Source organism: Octopus sinensis, linkage group LG2 (genome assembly GCF_006345805.1).
Source record: "Octopus sinensis linkage group LG2, ASM634580v1, whole genome shotgun sequence".
Classification (NCBI taxonomy): Eukaryota; Metazoa; Mollusca; class Cephalopoda; order Octopoda; family Octopodidae; genus Octopus; species Octopus sinensis.
This window is the reverse complement of record NC_042998.1, coordinates 157,045,633-157,067,000: the sequence shown is the minus strand read 5'-3', so window position 1 is coordinate 157,067,000 and position 21,368 is coordinate 157,045,633.

Here is a 21,368-nt window from a genome sequence, read left to right as displayed (position 1 = left end):
ATATATGCACGGGGATAGTCAGCTTCCTCATAGATATAAAATGGCTGTAATGAAATTCCTACCGATTGTTAGTCATTAAATCTTTATCTATAAAAACTTGAAAATAGAAATCCCGAAGAATTAGACATTCATCAATAACAGATAGTCAAGCACTTTAGTAGGCCAATACAAATCGTAAAAAAATACCAAAACTAATTCATTCACACACATATAGTAAATAGGACGCCCAGAAAAAAACATAGAAACTACATCTGTCGTATAGTACATGAACTAATTAGATCATTAACAAAAGCTCATAAAGTATAACACAACTTAACAGCAAATTAACAAGAATAGGTTTTATTTGAACATACAGTATTACAAAAACACCAGAATTATCAACTTTCTCATCAACATGAAACAAAACTGCAAGCCACAGAACATGTTTCAGATAACCAACGTAATATACAAATTTCGATGTAAACTTGGAAGCTGTAAACTTGTTGCTTTTTTCTGCTGACTAAATATGATACATTTACGGTATTCTATGAGTACTCTATTGGTACTCTATTGATACTCTAACTATACTTCTGCATTGTTTTGCTTTCTTTGCTGTCTTCAACGTGTGGTGTGAATGTTGGGACATTTTATATAACTCCAAGTAATTTTATTTTCTGTGTGTGGTGTCTTTGTAATTGAGTGTGGCAAAGTAAGACAGTGCACATTGTATTTACTATTTACGTTAAGTCTGTTCTTTTGAAACAGGGTTAAAGTAGTTGTGTCTGGATAATACTTGGAAGATATTAGTATGAAGTTACATGCGCAAGTGGAGGTGTGGAAAAGATAGGTAAGAGACGGGTTCTTACGGTACTCCTTCGGCAAATTGCAATCCTAAAAATGTTGAGCGAACAGATGACTAGTTTAATAATCAGTGTTCTGTGTTATGTTATAAAGAGGTATAGAGTATTTTTCACACAAGCGGACAGCAAAGTGTGAAGTCAAAAACATTCCTGATGTCGATAATAGTCAAATGGTGCATGCTGCAGATTGCTTCTATTTTCTTTCTCTTTTTGTTTTCTTGTTGAAACTGTCATGTATCTACTGTGCTGGGGCATATGTAATTGCAGCTTTTGTTATTTTAAACTTTGATTAATACTTTTGAATAAAATATTATCTAATTATGTCCATGCAATATACCATTATGAAGTGCAGATTTCGGTCTGTTAGTTTATGCTGATGGTTTGCGTTTCACTGTTTATTGCTTTTTCTTTTTGTTTTTCATTTTAGACTATCAAATTAAAGATGGTAAAATAGCAAATTCATGCAATTTACTGTATGTGTTCAAAATGGAACACAAAGTAGCAGAAACTACTCACAATATCAACAAAGTATTGATTCCAAAAGTTTCCTAGCAGAGACGAATGATAAAGATGGTTTCAGACCTTCTGTGATGATAACATCGCATGTGGATCATTGCGGAAGCGATCCCATGCAAACAATTTCTTGGTTGCAGAACTAGGCGTTGACAGTCAACAGTTGTTCGATATTTGCATCACAGTAGAAAGTAAAAAAAGGCTCGACAAAGAGGTACCGCTCGAGCTGAATGAACTTCTTTTTTATTCGCCACCCTTACATTTTCTACGCTTCTTTTGCACGACAAAAGCTACACTGTCACATGTGACGAACATTGCTTATACACAACAACTGACGGTATTTTGCGTATGACTGAACCTAGGTTAAGTACCAAAACATTTTCTCGAAATGAAGCTGCATCAAAAGGAGATTGTAGACACTATTTATTAATCGGCAAGTGGAATCATTCACAACTGTTTCTTAAGCCCCGACGAACACATCACAGCAGAGAAAAATATTTCCAGATATTTGACAAAATATACCAAAATATACAAGAATTACAAAATTTGCGTCTAGTATTGATCAATCAAAATAAAAAAGCATATTGCCGAAATGACTCTGCCATGCTAAAGTTAAAAAGGACTGTCGATAGAATAAAATCAATCTTATTTTGGATGCTTTTATTTATTTTGAATTCTTTTTTATTTATTTATTTATTTATTTATTTATTTATTTATTTTGGCCCCAGTTCAAACGTATCCCTTAGTTCTTTGGAGACTTTTTTCACATTTGCTATAATTTCTTTTTGAAAGTTTCATATTTTTTAGATGGGCTTCTTATTTGAAATCTCTTTTCAGTGGCTGTCCTAAGTTACAAGAATGCTCTTTTCTGACAAAATTTTCGTGGGTAATTTTAAGAGAGTTTGATACCATTTCGTATTTTGATCACTTTGCTCTGATTTCAACTTCAGTAATGCATAAATTACGCATTTACTCATTGTTAGTCAGTGTAGTCCAGTGACATTGTACATTACTGTTGACTGAAGTTTATTTACATACAATCAAAGGCGAACCTTAATGGACACCACTGGAAGATCTGAATATCTGAATTGTATGTCCATAAATTACCATTATTTTCCTGGAAATTTGCACTTAAGCACGACAGGCCATTCCTTCTGAAATTGTCCGTTTCTGTTAGTTTAAGAGTGAAATGTATATTTGAAATTTTCCGCTACATCCAGATCGCGCCTGCCTTTGGTCGTTAATATGATCTCACGGGAATTTGTTGATAAAACATCAGCCTATCATGCTAGATTTGCCTCCGATTTAGCTGCAGAAAACCATCACCATGATACAATGGCACCTTGTATTCGAGACCGCCTTATAAAGATTCTCTTCTGTTGCAATCCATTATCAGTCCGTCTTATCTAGAAGCTGTGATCGCTTTAACAATAAATAATCAAGAAAGAATATTCATCTATTTACTTTGTCTATAGAACTTCAAGTAATGCATATCTAAGAATTCATAGCCGTGATGTTGACAGGTCCAGCACATTCAGCTTCACCAAGCCCTTAACCCGCTAAGAAAAGTTGGCAGAAAAGCACTACATATTTGATGAATGTATTATGATCATTCCATGAACATAGCTTACTCAGGAATCTCTCTGTTATATATATATATATAATATATATATATATATATATATATATATATATATATATTATATATATATATATTCCCCCTAGATACATTATGTGAGAATTCTCTATGAAACCATATCATTAATTGAGAAACTTTATGTAAATAAAAGCATGCATATAAATATTAACTCTACATTTTGGCACAAGGCCAGCAATTTCGCGTGAGGAAGTAAGCCGATTACATCGACCCCTGCGCTCAACTAGTACTTATTTTATCGACACCGAAAGGCAAAGTCGAACTCGGCGGAATTTGAACTTAGGGCAGATGGAATGCCGTAAAGCAGTTTACCCGGCGTGCTAACGATACTGCCAGCTCGCCACTTTTCAAACATCGTAGTTTAAAAATCAAATGACATTTTGTCAGGCGCTCAAATGATTCCACCAATCTACTGCCAACATGCGTATAAATATTAAAATCGAAAGACAAACACATACGTACGCACATTCGCGTACACACATATCCACATACATACACAAATATTTATACACTCACACATATAACTATGCACAAACTATTGGGCAGTTGTATACAGGCAACGTATATACACCCACTAAATACGTATATCTTTTTATATTTGCATCCAAACATTGATGCAAACAAAATATCTATGCATAAAAGCAAAACTGTAAACGGTACATCTTAAATAAAAATGTGCGATATAACAAATGGTATCTGCAAATTACATGATAATCATTTCTACTATAGACACAAGACCTAAAATTTTGGGGGAGGAGAATGGTCGACTACATTAGTGCTTATTTTATCGACCTCGAAAGAGGATGAAAGGTGAAATCAACCTCCGCAGAATTTAAACTCAGAAAGTAAAGACAGACGAAAAGCCGTCCGGCGTGAATGCAACACAATGCAGCAAAGAGACCAAAGTATGATTGAGTACTTAATAACTGACCAATTCAGTGGAATACATAAAAAAACAATCGATTAAATCACCATAAGTAGAGGAGGTTGAGTGAATAAAGCAACAGGAAATTACTAAAGGTGAAGCATATCGAAATTTATATCATTAATGTTATTGATTAATTTAATATAGTTCCTACAGATGCAATCGTATACCATCTTAATCCTTTCTACTACACGCACAAGACCTGCAAGTTTGGAGGTACATTAGAATCCGAAAATATGGCCACTGATTTCATTTTTATTTATTGTATCAGTTCACAAACCGGAAACTTAAAACTGTTCTAAAATATACTATTGTCCCTATTTAGTTGACAACTATTAGGTGCTGCAACTATAGCATCCAGGTTCGGGGCTGCAGAACGGGAAAGATCTGGTAGTAAAGTTCTTAAAAATTCTGAAGAATAATTTTGGCACGTGTTTCACCTGAACAGTATACGGCGGAATATACTAGATAATGTTGCTACCGTTTTCTTTGACTGAATTTAGGCAAAACATCGTTTGCAAAGTTACAAACAAAAAGGCCTTTTAAGATTTTTCATATTTATTATTTCTGCTTCCTTGGAGCTAGATGCATACATCTACAAACCATTTCCCAATCCCAGTGAGAGGCTTAGTTATATAAATAAGTAGTTTTATCGTCATTATTTGCATTTGCTGAAATTTTCTGATCTGGAATTCAGCAGTACAGTGGAATTCTAGGATCTAAAATGGATATGCGATCTTTAAGCTACGCATGACTTGAATTTTTTTTTATTCATTAACGTAGATTATGGAATTTTCTACGATTTTCTACTTGATATGTGGTGTGGAGTTGGTCTTCAAGCCCTATACGTGCTTAACCAACTTAGTGACTTTAATTTTGTCCATGTGCCGGAAAAAAAGATAGGTGGTTAGCATAATTCTTCGATTAACTAGATGTAATTCTACTTCTCAATTAGGTTATCATGTAGCGTTGCTGTAATTTCTATCTCATATATGACTGAGTTTATTATCATGCACTCTGGTCGAGTGAACAAGTTCCAAGGTCTCGTCAGTTAAAACTGGGAGTAGTCTCTTCGTGGTGTTTTCAGGTAATGATGCTCTTCATACTGGAGCTGCAGCTATTTGATAATTTAATTGAGCGTCTATTATACATTAATATCTATTAAATATCTTCATATATATATATATATATATATATATATATATAATATATATATATATATATATATATATATATATATATATATATATATATATATACTAGCAGATATACCCGGCGTTGCTCGGGTTCAAGAGCATAATGAAATTTTAAAACGCCGTCTAGATTACGCAGGTCTCAACTGCTAGTAGCTGAGATACCAACTTTCTACATTAATAACTCTCCAGCCCATGCCACCATGGAACATAGACGTTAAGTGAAAAGTTAAAAGAAAGTTTTCAACTTATATACATATATAAAGTAAATACATGTAATTCAAAAACACGTTTTGTCTAGCTTATTTCGTAACCATAAACAGGTACAGATTATAAACAATGATAGACTGATTTTGGTGATTCATTTGACAGAGGTAGTAGAGACCCAATCCGATGATAAATCTGACCTCGGATCTTGAAAGTTTGCATGAATCCTAGCTCAGTTAAATCTCTTGTAGCTCTAAATGATGTTATCTGTAGTGCAGCGTTGTATTGTCTAATTTTATTTTGAAACTGCTTGGAATCTTGATCAGTTGATGACAACAGTTTTTCCAATGACTTTGGAGGATAGGGGATTGCAGGGAGTTTAACCTTTGCACCACTGCAACACAGTGTAAGTGTCTCTCCAGACCACATCCTTGCTTTAAAATATATGCACTCAGTTGTCATAGCACCAACGGAAAATCTAGTGTCATCTGCATAATGAACTACTGGATCATAATTGAAAGCTGCTTCATAGAAGTTGCTTCTCTGAGCTGTTGCAACTTCTCATCGTTCTGCATTGCAGATCCTATTCCTTGTCAGCCGTGCATACCCCTTTAGCTTTTGTAGTGCACAGTCTCTTTTACTCTTTTACTCTTTTACTCTTTTACTTGTTTCAGTCATTTGACTGCGGCCATGCTGGAGAACCGCCTTTAGTCGAGCAACTCGACCCCGGGACTTATTCTTTGTAAGCCCAGTACTTATTCTATCGGTCTCTTTTGCTGAACCGCTAAGTGACGGGGACGTAAACACACGAGCATCGGTTGTCAAGCAATGATAGGGGAACAAACACAGACACACAAACACATACACACACACACACACACATATATATATACATATATACGACAGGCTTCTTTCAGTTTCCGTCTACCAAATCCACTCACAAGGCATTGGTCGGCCCGGGGCTATAGCAGAAGACACTTGCCCAAGATGCCACGCAGTGGGACTGAACCCGGAACCATGTGGTTGGTTAGCAAGCTACTTTCCACACAGCCACTCCTATTTGCTTCTTGGTATGCTTCCCTTTCTGCAGCTGTCTCTCTTTCCCAGGGCAGAGACATTCTTTTGGCTGACCTAGACATTGTAAACAAATTTAACACTTTCCTTCTAGACAAGGTTATATACGTATACAGAAATACACGAGTGCAGAAGATAGTAAACAATGAAAGTAACTGGATAACGGGAATTATATTTCTTAATACGACGGGCAGAAAGTAAATAAGAAATTTTTATGGAAAATAAAGAATTGTTCGGTTTGAAGCGAAATTTGTCATTGAACCAAAGAGCCAGTATCGAAGGAACTAGAAAAAAGCTATTAACAACAAAAAAAAAAACCACAAAACCGTTGCAAAAGTAAATAGGAAATGTTTAGGGAAATTAACCAAGTGTACGGATTTAAGTGAATTTTTTTAAGTTACTACTGTCAGTAAAGTATGAACTTACTTTTATCAGTAATTCCGTCAACAACAAAAAAAAAACACAAAACGTTGCAAAAGTAAATAAGAAATTTGTTGGCAAATTTAACGAAATGTACGGATTGAAGTGAAATTTATGAAGTTACTTCTGTCAGCAAATTATGTATGAAATATCTTTCATCAGTAATTGTGAACTTCTTTCTGTTAGTAATTTGTAGCTGTTGTTTGTAAATAGCGATTAAAAACTTACAGTTAAAAACAGTAACGATTGAACTTAAAATGAAAACAATAGTGAGTGAGATATAAAGAGAGGGGAGAGAACTAGCTAGTTAGATAAATAAAATAGATAGATAGATAGATAGATAGATAGATAGATAGATAGATAGATAGATAGATAGATAGATAGATAGATAGATTGATTGATAGATAGATAGAGATAGATAGAGATGGATAGAGAGATATAGATAGATATAGACGTCACTGACGCTAGAAAACTGGAAGTAAATATTTTTTTAAACTTTCAAAGACATGAATCTAATTTAAAAAGCAATATCTTTTATGACTAATGGGTGTAAGGGAGACAATAAATTTCTGAAAGTCATTTCGCAAAGAGTTATCTCCCTTATCCACATAACCGAGGAACGGGTGTTTTTCGACCCCTGGGGGCCCGTAACCCATTATGTGACAAATTTTAAGAGTCTAAAACCACCCCTGGAACGTAAGTAATGTATGTTCTCAGTTTGGAGAAAATCAGTTGAAGAATATGGCCGTTATAAACTATTACTCACACACACAGAACGGGTTTTATATTATATATCGTGGCACTCCTTCGGTTACGACGACGAGGGTTCCAGGTGATCCGATCAACGGAGCAGCCTGCTCGTGAAATTAACGGGCAAGTGGCAGAGCACTCCACAGACACGTCTACCCTTAACGTAGTTCTCGGGGAGATTCAGCGTGATACAGAGTGTGACAAGGCTGACCCTTTGAAATACAGGTGAAACAAACAGGAAGAAAGAGTGAGGAAAAGTTGTGGTGAAAGAGTTCGCCGCCATCCTTGGCCGGAGCTTCGTGGAGTTAGGTATTTTCGCATAATAAACACTCACAACACGCGATCTGTGAACCGAAACTGCGAACCTACGACCGCGAGTCCGCTGCCCTAACCACTGTTCCATTACACTCCTATTATATATATATATATATATATATATATATATATATATATATATATATATATATATATATATATATATATATATATATATATATCTATATATATATATATATATATATATATATATATATATATATATATATATATATATAAGAAATATTGAATTTCTAAATCTCTCGTAGAGACCTGTACGGTGGTGGGGCGATAGAATGGTTGTATACTGTCAATCTAACAAGAACGTGACAGTAGGGGGTACACCACCGTTGTATAGCCCTAGGAGGCATCGAACGCCTCCTGACAGCTTCGACTCATTTTTCCCTGTGTCCTTATATACATATACGACGGGGAGACAAACACCCCCAACCGCCAGAACTGCATCTAGGGACACCGTGTTTCAGGATCATTGTCCTTCATCGGCCTAGAGTAGCAGACACCGGTCGGCTGGTGATATTATATCTTTATTATGGGCACGATGGCCCTAATTCAGACGGGACATTACAAGACGGGACGTGGGGTACATAAAGTAAAAATAAAATATGAAATAAAGATGAGATGGAACGGCTTACGAACCCCCAACTCGCAGTTCCGTTTAAAATACAATTGTACATTTCACAATTACATATATTCCAGTTCAAAATACAATTTTACATTTTACAATTTTACAATTAACAATTTTACTTTTTAACATTACATATATTCTAATTCTTTTATATTGGACGTTCGTCCGTCATATATTCTATTAAGTCCATTTGGTCTATTACATTTGGTAAATTGTCATACCGTACATAATGCGTTATATAAATAGCATTAAATATCTTTTTTAATTTTGTGAATGTTTCTTTTTCTATAACTGCGCCTTTTACATCGTCACCATACAGTTTGGGGTTCAACTTCACCCTGACCAACCCTTTCCTACCTGCAAGTCTCTTTTCCACTTCTGTATTCTTGATATACATCACAACTACTTTCAGGTTTTTTCCTGCAGGCCTTCTTCCCTTTTTACACGCTTCCAACTGCTCTTTCACTCTTGTCTCCTATTCTTGGTCAAACTCTGTCCTTGGCTGCTCTCTCGCCTTCTCTTTTACTTCCTGTTCTTTGCGTGTTCTCTCTTCTCTTTCTTCTGTTATCTTGCTTTTGATTTTTTTCTTTTTTAGAACTTTCGGTGGTGATTCCACCCTTGTTCTCTTCCTATCTTCTGTTCTTTCCTCCTCTGCACTTGCTCGTTCTTCTTCCGTATCCTCATTTAGCTGCTCTTTTGTTTCCTCCTGCACTTCTCCCTCCTCCACACACGTATCTTTACACTCCTCTATTACAGCCTCCGGTGCTTTCGTTTTTTCCCGCGGGCACACATCCTTCATGTGGCCCCTTGATTTACAATTATAGCAGACTGGGGGTCTTCCTTCTACCACGACTCTAAGCCGTGTCTCATCAGGGTAGACCAACTCCTCCGGTACAGGTCTCGCACAGTTATGTGTGCCAGAACCTGCACCGTATATCCCCACCACTTAACCTCTGTTGACTTCTCCACCTTCAACACCTCCACACTATCCTTGCAGTTGAAAACCACTGCCGCCAACAACCTCTCCATATTAAATTCGGGCGAAATTCTGCTAATTCTCATCCTCACTGCCCTCCTTCCGCAGTAACTTGGTAGTAAAGTCCACTTATCCGTTTTCAAAATTCTTGTTGCATTATTTTTTGCTTCATTTTCTGTTTTAAAATATACCACCACTGTGGCATATTTCCTTCCTCTTTTGAAAAATGTGGGTTCACCCTCAATTTCCTTCAGACACTTTTCTACTTCTTCCGTTTCTGCTACTTCTACTTTTTTCGACGCCACACACCATGTCCTGTACGTTATCATACGCTTCTCCACGTTGCTTTCTTCCTCCTCGGAGGGTGTGACTCTCACGCAGTCACCCTCCCTCTTCAAACTGTCGAAATACTTCTCTAGAGTTTTCTGTTCGACCACCACTTCTTCCATTTCCAGTTCACTGGCAACTAGGCCTCTGCCTGCTGCTCTCGCATAAGTCTGCTCTTGCATTTTCAAAAATCTCCAACAAAAATCTTTTCAACGTCCTCCAACGAACTCGAACTCACAACCTCTTCACAATGACGCACTCGAAACAAACACACCACAATAACCAAAAAAAAGAGGGGGGTGGTGATGATTCTTTATTACCCACAAAGGGGCCACGAAGAGGGGGACATTACAAGACGGGACATGGGGTACATAAAGTAAAAATAAAATATGAAATAAAGATGAATTATATATAATGAGATGGAACGGCTTACGAACCCCCAACTCGCAGTTCCGTTTAAATTACAATTTTACATTTTACAGTAACATATATTCCAGTTCAAAATACAATAATTTTACAATTTACAATTTTACATTTTAACATTACATATATTCCTGTTCAAAATACAACTTTACTTTTTACAATTCACAATGTTACAATTTTAACATTTCAGTTCTATTGGACGTTCGTCCGTCATATATTCTATTAAGTCCATTTGGTCTATTACATTTGGTAAATTGTCATACCGTACATAATGCGTTATATAAATAGCATTAAATATCTTTTTTAATTTTGTGAATGTTTCTTTTTCTATAACTGCGCCTTTTACATCGTCACCATACAGTTTGGGGTTCAACTTCACCCTGACCAACCCTTTCCTACCTGCAAGTCTCTTTTCCACTTCTGTATTCTTGATATACATCACAACTACTTTCAGGTTTTTTCCTGCAGGCCTTATTCCCTTTTTACACGCTTCCAACTGCTCTTTCACTCTTGTCTCCCATTCTTGGTCAAACTCTGACCTTGGCTGCTCTCTCGCCTTCTCTTTTACTTCCTGTTCTTTGCGTGTTCTCTCTTCTTTTTCTTCTGTTATCTTGCTTTTGATTTTTTTCTTTTTTTGCACTTCCGGTGGTGATTCCACCCTTGTTCTCTTCCTATCTTCTGTTCTTTCCTCCTCTGCACTTGCTCGTTCTTCTTCCGTATCCTCATTTAGCTGCTCTTTTGTTTCCTCCTGCACTTCTCCCTCCTCCACACACGCATCTTTACACTCCTCTATTACAGCCTCCGGTGCTTTCGTTTTTTCCCGCGGGCACACATCCTTCATGTGGCCCCTTGATTTACAATTATAGCAGACTGGGGGTCTTCCTTCTACCACGACTCTAAGCCGTGTCTCATCAGGGTAGACCAACTCTTCCGGTACAGGTCTCGCACAGTTATGTGTGCCAGAACCTGCACCGTATATCCCCACCACTTAACCTCTGTTGACTTCTCCACCTTCAACACCTCCACACTATCCTTGCAGTTGAAAACCACTGCCGCCAACAACCTCTCCATATTAAATTCGGGCGAAATTCTGCTAATTCTCATCCTCACTGCCCTCTTTCCGCAGTAACTTGGTAGTAAAGTCCACTTATCCGTTTTCAAAATTCTTGTTGCATTCTTTTTTGCTTCATTTTCTGTTTTAAAATATACCACCACTGTGGCATATTTCCTTCCTCTTTTGTAAAATGTGGGTTCACCCTCAATTTCCTTCAGACACTTTTCTACTTCTTCCGTTTCTGCTACTTCTACTTTTTTCGACGCCACACACCATGTCCTGTACGTTATTATACGCTTCTCCGCGTTGCTTTCTTCCTCCTCGGACGGTGTGACTCTCACGCAGTCACCCTCCCTCTTCAAACTGTCGAAATACTTCTCTAGAGTTTTCTGCTCGACCACCACTTCTTCCATCTCCTGTTCACTGGCAACTAGGTCTCTGCCTGCTGCTCTCGCATAAGTCTGCTCTTGCATTTTCAAAAAATCTCCAACAAAAAACTTTTCAACGTCCTCCAACGAACTCGAACTCACAACCTCTTCACAATGACGCACTCGAAACAAACACACCACAATAACCAAAAAAAGAGGGGGGTGGTGATATTTGTCTGGACTTCTTATCTGTATATATGTAAACTCAATGAAATCTATTCACTGATTATCAAAATAAGAAATATTGAATTTCTAAATCTCTCGTAGAGACCTGTACGGTGGCGGGGCGATAGAATGGTTGTATACTGTCAATCTAACAAGAACGTGACAGTAGGGGGTACACCACCGTTGTATAGCCCTAGGAGGCATCGAACGCCTCCTGACAGCTTCGACACATTTTTTCCCTGTGTCCTTATATACATATACGAAGGGGAGATGCAGTTCTGGCGGTTGGGGGTGTTTGTCTCCCCTTCGTATATGTATATAAGGACACAGGGAAAAAATGTGTCGAAGCTGTCATGAGGCGTTCGATGCCTCCTAGGGCTATACAACGGTGGTGTACCCCCTACTGTCACGTTCTTGTCAGATTGACAGTATACAACCATTCTATATATATATATATATATATATATATATATATATATACATACATACATACATACATACATACATACATACATACATACATACATACATACATACGCACATACACACTGGATGAGTGAAAAGTAAGTAGGCATTGGTAATGAAATCCATATTCCTTTTACAAATTTATTGAAAGAAATGATATATGTTGTTTATTACATGGGGAAATGAAAGTAAATCTTCATATTTCAATGTAAGCACCGGTAGCGTCAACCAGTTTCCTCAAACAGCCAGGGATGGAATGAACAACTTTCTGAAGGACGTCGTCTGGGATATCATTGAGAACCTCCTGAATCCATGTCTTCAAGTCCTCCAGTGTACACCTCTTTTGTGTAACCCCACAGATAAAAATCACATGGAGTGAGATCTGGACTTCTTGGAGTCCTGGACTTCTGCGGTCACACTCATCAGGCTTTAGCTCCTACACGTAATGGGGTTTCCACAGGCGAAATTTCAATTCTTTATGCAACACCGTACGTATTGTGTGTTTTGTTAGTCTGCTTCCATGGGCTGCTTGGTGTGTTGATTTTTGCGGTCTGGTTAGAGAGCCACTTCTTGCATCGTTCGCGGAGTCCGTGGTCATCAGCTTTGCATGACAACTTCATATTGTCTCGGGATGTAGTGTCGCATGCCGACCTTTCCATGCACGCCACCATCTCTGAACCAAAACAATGGGATTTCACACTTCATAGCATGCTGCTATCTTAGCTCGCTCCTAAACAGATAAGCGACCGGCCATCTGGAAAATAAGAAATAAGACAATAAGAAAATAAGAAATCCCCATTAGTGACATCTATTTAAAAGATGTTTTCCTCGTGACTTCAGTGATACTAAAAATTCTATAAGCAATTTCTAATACCTTGTTACTTTCCATTCACTCTCTCTCTCTCTCTCTCTCTCTCTCTCTCTCTCTCTCTCTCTCTCTCTCTCTCTCTCTCTCTCTCTTTCTCTCTCTCAAGGCTTCGAATGTCCCGTCCGTGTTTTTTGTATCGTCTTCTAAATGTTTCACGTTCTTGTCCCAGTTTGTATTTTTTTACATTTACATATATATATATATATATATATATATATATATATATATATAGGTTATAAAATGAGATAGGGGTTGAAAATTCAACCCACAATGGGATAATATATATCCAATATACTGCCAGATAGGTACCCAACAAGATTAATACATAGATGTTAAAAATTGTCAAACAATCAGTTCATCTATTGTATTATATGGGTAAAGGTAATAAAATTACCGTAAATTAATACTACAAAATTAGAGAATGGAGAAACATACTTAAATCAATAAAACATCAACTATCCGATGATACCCAATCAATACTTTAATACACCATTACATATGAGTAAAGGCATTATATAAAATGAGATATACAGTAATAGTAAAAAGATAAAGAGATATAAGTAAAAAATTTTCAAATATAATATGCAATTAAATCAAAACTGACAGCTGTTTCGGCAGTGAGGGCAGTCATACCTCATTTAACCTCTAAGCCATAAAGGCAGGTATAAATGAGGCATTAACAAGGATGCCCCACGGCCTCTTCAGAGAATTAAATTAAATTTGTTATAATTGTGAAAAATATAATATAACCATATACATATAAATATAAAAATATAAAAATGTAAAATATAAAAAATATAAAAACTTATACATCATAATGCTACACTTATATAATATAATACTTATTGGTACAATAAAGGAAGGTAAACAGAACAAAATAAAACAAAATATATATCAGTGTATATACTAATATTAATAAGTACCGATATTATACATATTTGGCTAATAGTTTTTTTTTTTTTTTTTTTTTTTTTTTAAACTAACACATAGGGAGATGAAAAATAATAATTAAAACCATGGTTCAGTTCATAAAATTCTAAAGCTATGAAAGTTAATAAAAATTACTATTAATATTAATAATAATAATAATAATAAAAATAATAATAATAATAATAGATACAGTTAAGTTAGCACCAAGTCCATCCTTTCAAGATCGAAATAACTATGAGTTTAGAAATGCTGATCACTAGGTAAAGAAAATTTAGATTAATTCGATTGGCTATTGGTTTGAAATTTAAATCACAAAAGAAAATTATACGGTTGGTTAGTCACGGAACGCCAATATTCACACACGCATCTACAGATCAATCGCACATACACACATAGTTATATGTATATACATACACTTATACACATACATAATCACAAGCAACAACTAGCACATAGATAAACAAAAAGGGAAGCAACTATGCTACCATTTAGTCCTTCAAAATTATAACTGTGCTTCAAATAACGAAAAAGAACCACCCATGCATTTCATAAAATATTTAATTTAGATATAAATATATTTTTAAATATCAATATGTTACTAAGTCAGAAAATTATTTCATGGGTAACTTAAAATTTATAACACCGGTTGTTGCATAGTAAACATACGGTTGTTAGATTTATCGTAAGTTTGTTATGATTCCAAGTACGCTAAATTATAAAATATAAAATATATATTAATTTATATATTATAAATAAATCACTTATTTACTTAATAAATTTAATGCCATAATATACCAGTTTAGGCATTAAAAAATAGAAGGGGAAGTACTAATGTAAACGCTTATGAGAACATCACAGAAATTTTTAAAAATTTATATTATAAATACTTAAGGTAAAATGTGAAAAGATAAATAAGAAGGAATAAAAACTAAGGAATAAATACGGTTATACACATATTATAAGTACAAACCAGTATATATGTATTCATATATTATTAAAATTAAATAAAAATAAATGATAGATATGTATGTATAAAACTACCCTAGTATAAGTAAATAAGTAAAAAATAAATAGATAACAAATTAGATGACTTGATATGTATGTAAACATCTACACTTAAATAGGCAAATAAATAAATAATTAGGAGACTAAATGCAGAGATTGATAACATTACAATAAAATAAAATAAAATAAAAAATAAAAAATAAATAAAGTGAATATATATGTTATATTGTTGAAAGTAAATATGTATGGAAGGATAATTTAAAGTACAGATCCAGAGGACTATAGATATAAACTAAATATATAAGGCTGGTAATATTTATAAAGCCAAATGTATGTAAATGAGAAAATGAAAAAAATGAAAAAAATGAAAAAGGTTTATTAGTGAGTAGCATAAGATACAAATTAAGGTGAGTACAAAGAAAAACCAAATATACAATAAAAACCTTCCAAATAAACACATACAAAAAACCTATATTCTCTACCTAAACACACCAAACTTATAAAAGGCTCTCATATATTACATATTATACAATATCCTTACATTATCTAGAGCTAGGTATCTAACCAAGATATACATATATACTATGCAATATACTATGCAATATTAGAAAACTTCAAAAATCACATATTACAAGGCAAATACCAAAATGAATATGTTATATCGTGTCATATTGCATTTCCCTTAAAAACAAACAAAACCCACATACAAAAAACAAGAAACAAATAATACTAGACACATCTATATTATTATACAAATGTAGCTATAAAAATTATAAAATTATAAATTTATAATTTGTATACTTAAGAATTATAGAAGACCACAGGTATAGTTAGTTAAAGAAGGGAGTTCAAAAATTAATAATAGTGGAAGTGCTAAGTTCTATTTGAATCTAGAAAAGGTGAACGGTAGCCTATGAATGCAAAAGAAGTTTTTTTCATTAATGTTGTTAATAATTTGCCGACCCGCTTTAATAATGAAAAAAATTTCATTAATACATAGAGAGCATTTTTTATTTTTTCCATTATACACAGGTGCTGAAGTTAGTATTTTCCAGTTTAATCTAAAATCTAAGTTCTTACTTTTAAGTTCCCAAATGTAAGCACTTAGCCTGTAGAGTACATTCTATTTTTATTTCTAAAAGTATATCTGTGATAATTCAATCTTTGTTTTATGCTATTCATAGTTGCCCCGATATACACCCTACTACTCAATTGTGTATCTACAGTGCATTGGTAAACTACCTCCTTCCTGAGGCATTGATTACCAAATACACATTTATTTTTGTTTCTGAAATTACAAAGATTAACAGAATGAGGAAATCTAAGATTGGTCTCCACCCCTATACTACCATTCACATTATAAGTGTTACAATTGTTATCATCATCCAAACCCAAAATCAACGAATGAGTTAATTTCACATTATCGGCTATATTCCTATCACTAGTACTAGTATTGGTAGTAGTAGTATGATCTATTACATTTATATTATCTCTGACAGGTACGGTGCACTCATTATTAGTAAGGGGGTTGTTCACATTCGTTCTAAGAAAGTTTCTGTTCCTATTATTATTAAAGAGGGGCACATTTCCGTGGTCTAAATTCAATTTTCTATCCTTATAGAAGTGATCCAGTTTCCTGTTATTAAAAGAGGAGATAATGGTGGCTAGATTATGGGTAATGCTATATCCCACTCTAACAGTACTGTTGTTAATTAAAGGACTAAATTTATTCTTATCCTTACCAAAATGCCTAAATATAACATTATGCAAAGCTCTCACTATGTTGTTTAATCTGCATTGCATATGGGATAATCAACCATAGTGTATCCTTATCAGAAATAGGATTGCCTATAGAATTATTGTTATTTGTAAAAATCCTATTCCTAGACCAACCATAGGATTACTATTCTTACCACTGTCATTATATCTATCTATATCAATATTCCCATGGTTATTGCGCAAGTAAACTTTACCATTATCATGTCTACCATAAGTTTTAATTAGTATATTATTATTAATATTACTACTATTACCCGTATGCTCAGATCTATTTGAGCTACCGTTCATCTTTCCGAGGTTAACATCACTTCTACATTTATTATAGGTGTTATCATATATTCCATTTTTACTATTCATATGTATATTGTTGCTTATCCTAAATCTATTGGTGTTGTTCCTGATAGTTCTACCTCCATTAGGAGGGTTCCCCTTAGGTATAAACCATATCTTACTTTTGTATCCTGCCTTAAGCAATGCTTCATTGTATCTATCACAATGCTTGTTAAAAATTTCCTCGTTAGAGGATAAACTAGAAATTCTCTGACTAATGCTACGCACTAGTGCATTTTTAATTTGAGGGGGGTGATTACTTGAACGGTTAATATATATTAGGTTAGAATTAGGTAAGGGGAACCCTCCTAATGGAGGTAGAACTATCAGGAACAACACCAATAGATTTAGGATAAGCAACAATATACATATGAATAGTAAAAATGGAATATATGATAACACCTATAATAAATGTAGAAGTGATGTTAACCTCGGAAAGGTGAACGGTAGCTCAAATAGATCTGAGCATACGGGTAATAGTAGTAATATTAATAATAATATACTAATTAAAACTTATGGTAGACATGATAATGGTAAAGTTTACTTGCGCAATAACCATGGGAATATTGATATAGATAGATATAATGACAGTGGTAAGAATAGTAATCCTATGGGTTGGTCTAGGAATAGGATTTTTACAAATAACAATAATTCTATAGGCAATCCTATTTCTGATAAGGATACACTATGGTTGATTATCCCATATGCAATGCAGATTAAAACAAACATAGTGAGAGCTTTGCATAATGTTATATTTAGGCATTTTGGTAAGGATAAGAATAAATTTAGTCCTTTAATTAACAACAGTACTGTTAGAGTGGGATATAGCATTACCCATAATCTAGCCACCATTATCTCCTCTTTTAATAACAGGAAACTGGATCACTTCTATAAGGATAGAAAATTGAATTTAGACCAGGGAAATGTGCCCCTCTTTAATAATAATAGGAACAGAAACTTTCTTAGAACGAATGTGAACAACCCCCTTACTAATAATGAGTGCACCGTACCTGTCAGAGATAATATAAATGTAATAGATCATACTACTACTACCAATACTAGTACTAGTGATAGGAATATAGCCGATAATGTGAAATTAACTCATTCGTTGATTTTGGGTTTGGATGATGATAACAATTGTAACACTTATAATGTGAATGGTAGTATAGGGGTGGAGACCAATCTTAGATTTCCTCATTCTGTTAATCTTTGTAATTTCAGAAACAAAAATAAATGTGTATTTGGTAATCAATGCCTCAGGAAGGAGGTAGTTTACCAATGCACTGTAGATACACAATTGAGTAGTAGGGTGTATATCGGGGCAACTATGAATAGCATAAAACAAAGATTGAATTATCACAGATATACTTTTAGAAATAAAAATAGAATGTACTCTACAGGGCTAAGTGCTTACATTTGGGAACTTAAAAGTAAGAACTTAGATTTTAGATTAAACTGGAAAATACTAACTTCAGCACCTGTGTATAATGGAAAAAATAAAAAATGCTCTCTATGTATTAATGAAATTTTTTTCATTATTAAAGCGGGTCGGCAAATTATTAACAACATTAATGAAAAAAACTTCTTTTGCATTCATAGGCTACCGTTCACCTTTTCTAGATTCAAATAGAACTTAGCACTTCCACTATTATTAATTTTTGAACTCCCTTCTTTAACTAACTATACCTGTGGTCTTCTATAATTCTTAAGTATACAAATTATAAATTTATAATTTTTATAGCTACATTTGTATAATAATAATAGATGTGTCTAGTATTATTTGTTTCTTGTTTTTTGTATGTGGGTTTTTGTTTGTTTTTTAAGGGAAATGCAATATGACACGATATAACATATTCATTTTGGTATTTGCCTTGTAATATGTGATTTTTGAAGTTTTCTAATATTGCATAGTATATTGCATAGTATATATGTATATCTTGGTTAGATACCTAGCTCTAGATAATGTAAGGATATTGTATAATATGTAATATATGAGAGCCTTTTATAAGTTTGGTGTGTTTAGGTAGAGAATATAGGTTTTTTGTATGTGTTTTTGGAAGGTTTTTATTGTATATTGGTCTTTCTTTGTACTCACCTTAATTTGTATCTTATGCTACTCACTAATAAACCTTTTTCATTTTTTTCATTTTTTTCATTTTCTCATTTACATACATTTGGCTTTATAAATATTACCAGCCTTATATATTTAGTTTATATCTATAGTCCTCTGGATCTGTACTTTAAATTATCCTTCCATACATATTTACTTTCAACAATATAACATATATATTCACTTTATTTATTTTTTATTTTTATTTTATTTTATTTTATTGTAATGTTATCAATCTCTGCATTTAGTCTTCTAATTATTTATTTATTTGCCTATTTAAGTGTAGATGTTTACATACATATCAAGTCATCTAATTTGTTATCTATTTATTTTTTACTTATTTACTTATACTAGGGTAGTTTTATACATACATATCTATCATTTATTTTTATTTAATTTTAATAATATATGAATACATATATACTGGTTTGTACTTATAATATGTGTATAACCGTATTTATTCCTTAGTTTTTATTCCTTCTTATTTATCTTTTCACATTTTACCTTAAGTATTTATAATATAAATTTTTAAAAATTTCTGTGATGTTCTCATAAGCGTTTACATTAGTACTTCCCCTTCTATTTTTTAATGCCTAAACTGGTATATTATGGCATTAAATTTATTAAGTAAATAAGTGATTTATTTATAATATAAATTAATATATATTTTATATTTTATAATTTAGCGTACTTGGAATCATAACAAACTTACGATAAATCTAACAACCGTATGTTTACTATGCAACAAACCGGTGTTATAAATTTTAAGTTACCCATGAAATAATTTTCTGACTTAGTAACATATTGATATTTAAAAATATATTTATATCTAAATTAAATATTTTATGAAATGCATGGGTGGTTCTTTTTTCGTTATTTGAAGCACAGTTATAATTTTGAAGGACTAAATGGTAGCATAGTTGCTTCCCTTTTTGTTTATCTATGTGCTAGTTGTTGCTTGTGATTATGTATGTGTATAAGTGTATGTATATACATATAACTATGTGTGTATGTGCGATTGATCTGTAGATGCGTGTGTGAATATTGGCGTTCCGTGACTAACCAACCGTATAATTTTCTTTTGTGATTTAAATTTCAAACCAATAGCCAATCGAATTAATCTAAATTTTCTTTACCTAGTGATCAGCATTTCTAAACTCATAGTTATTTCGATCTTGAAAGGATGGACTTGGTGCTAACTTAACTGTATCTATTATTATTATTATTATTTTTATTATTATTATTATTATTATTAATATTAATAGTAATTTTTATTAACTTTCATAGCTTTAGAATTTTATGAACTGAACCATGGTTTTAATTATTATTTTTCATCTCCCTATGTGTTAGTTTTTTTAAAAAAAAAACAAAAAAAACTATTAGCCAAATATGTATAATATCGGTACTTATTAATATTAGTATATACACTGATATATATTTTGTTTTATTTTGTTCTGTTTACCTTCCTTTATTGTACCAATAAGTATTATATTATATAAGTGTAGCATTATGATGTATAAGTTTTTATATTTTTTATATTTTACATTTTTATATTTATATGTATATGGTTATATTATATTTTTCACAATTATAACAAATTTAATTTAATTCTCTGAAGAGGCCGTGGGGCATCCTTGTTAATGCCTCATTTATACCTGCCTTTATGGCTTAGAGGTTAAATGAGGTATGACTGCCCTCACTGCCGAAACAGCTGTCAGTTTTGATTTAATTGCATATTATATTTGAAAATTTTTTACTTATATCTCTTTATCTTTTTACTATTACTGTATATCTCATTTTATATAATGCCTTTACTCATATGTAATGGTGTATTAAAGTATTGATTGGGTATCATCGGATAGTTGATGTTTTATTGATTTAAGTATGTTTCTCCATTCTCTAATTTTGTAGTATATATATATATATATATATATATATAGCAATAGTAAATCTCTGAACGAGATATAAA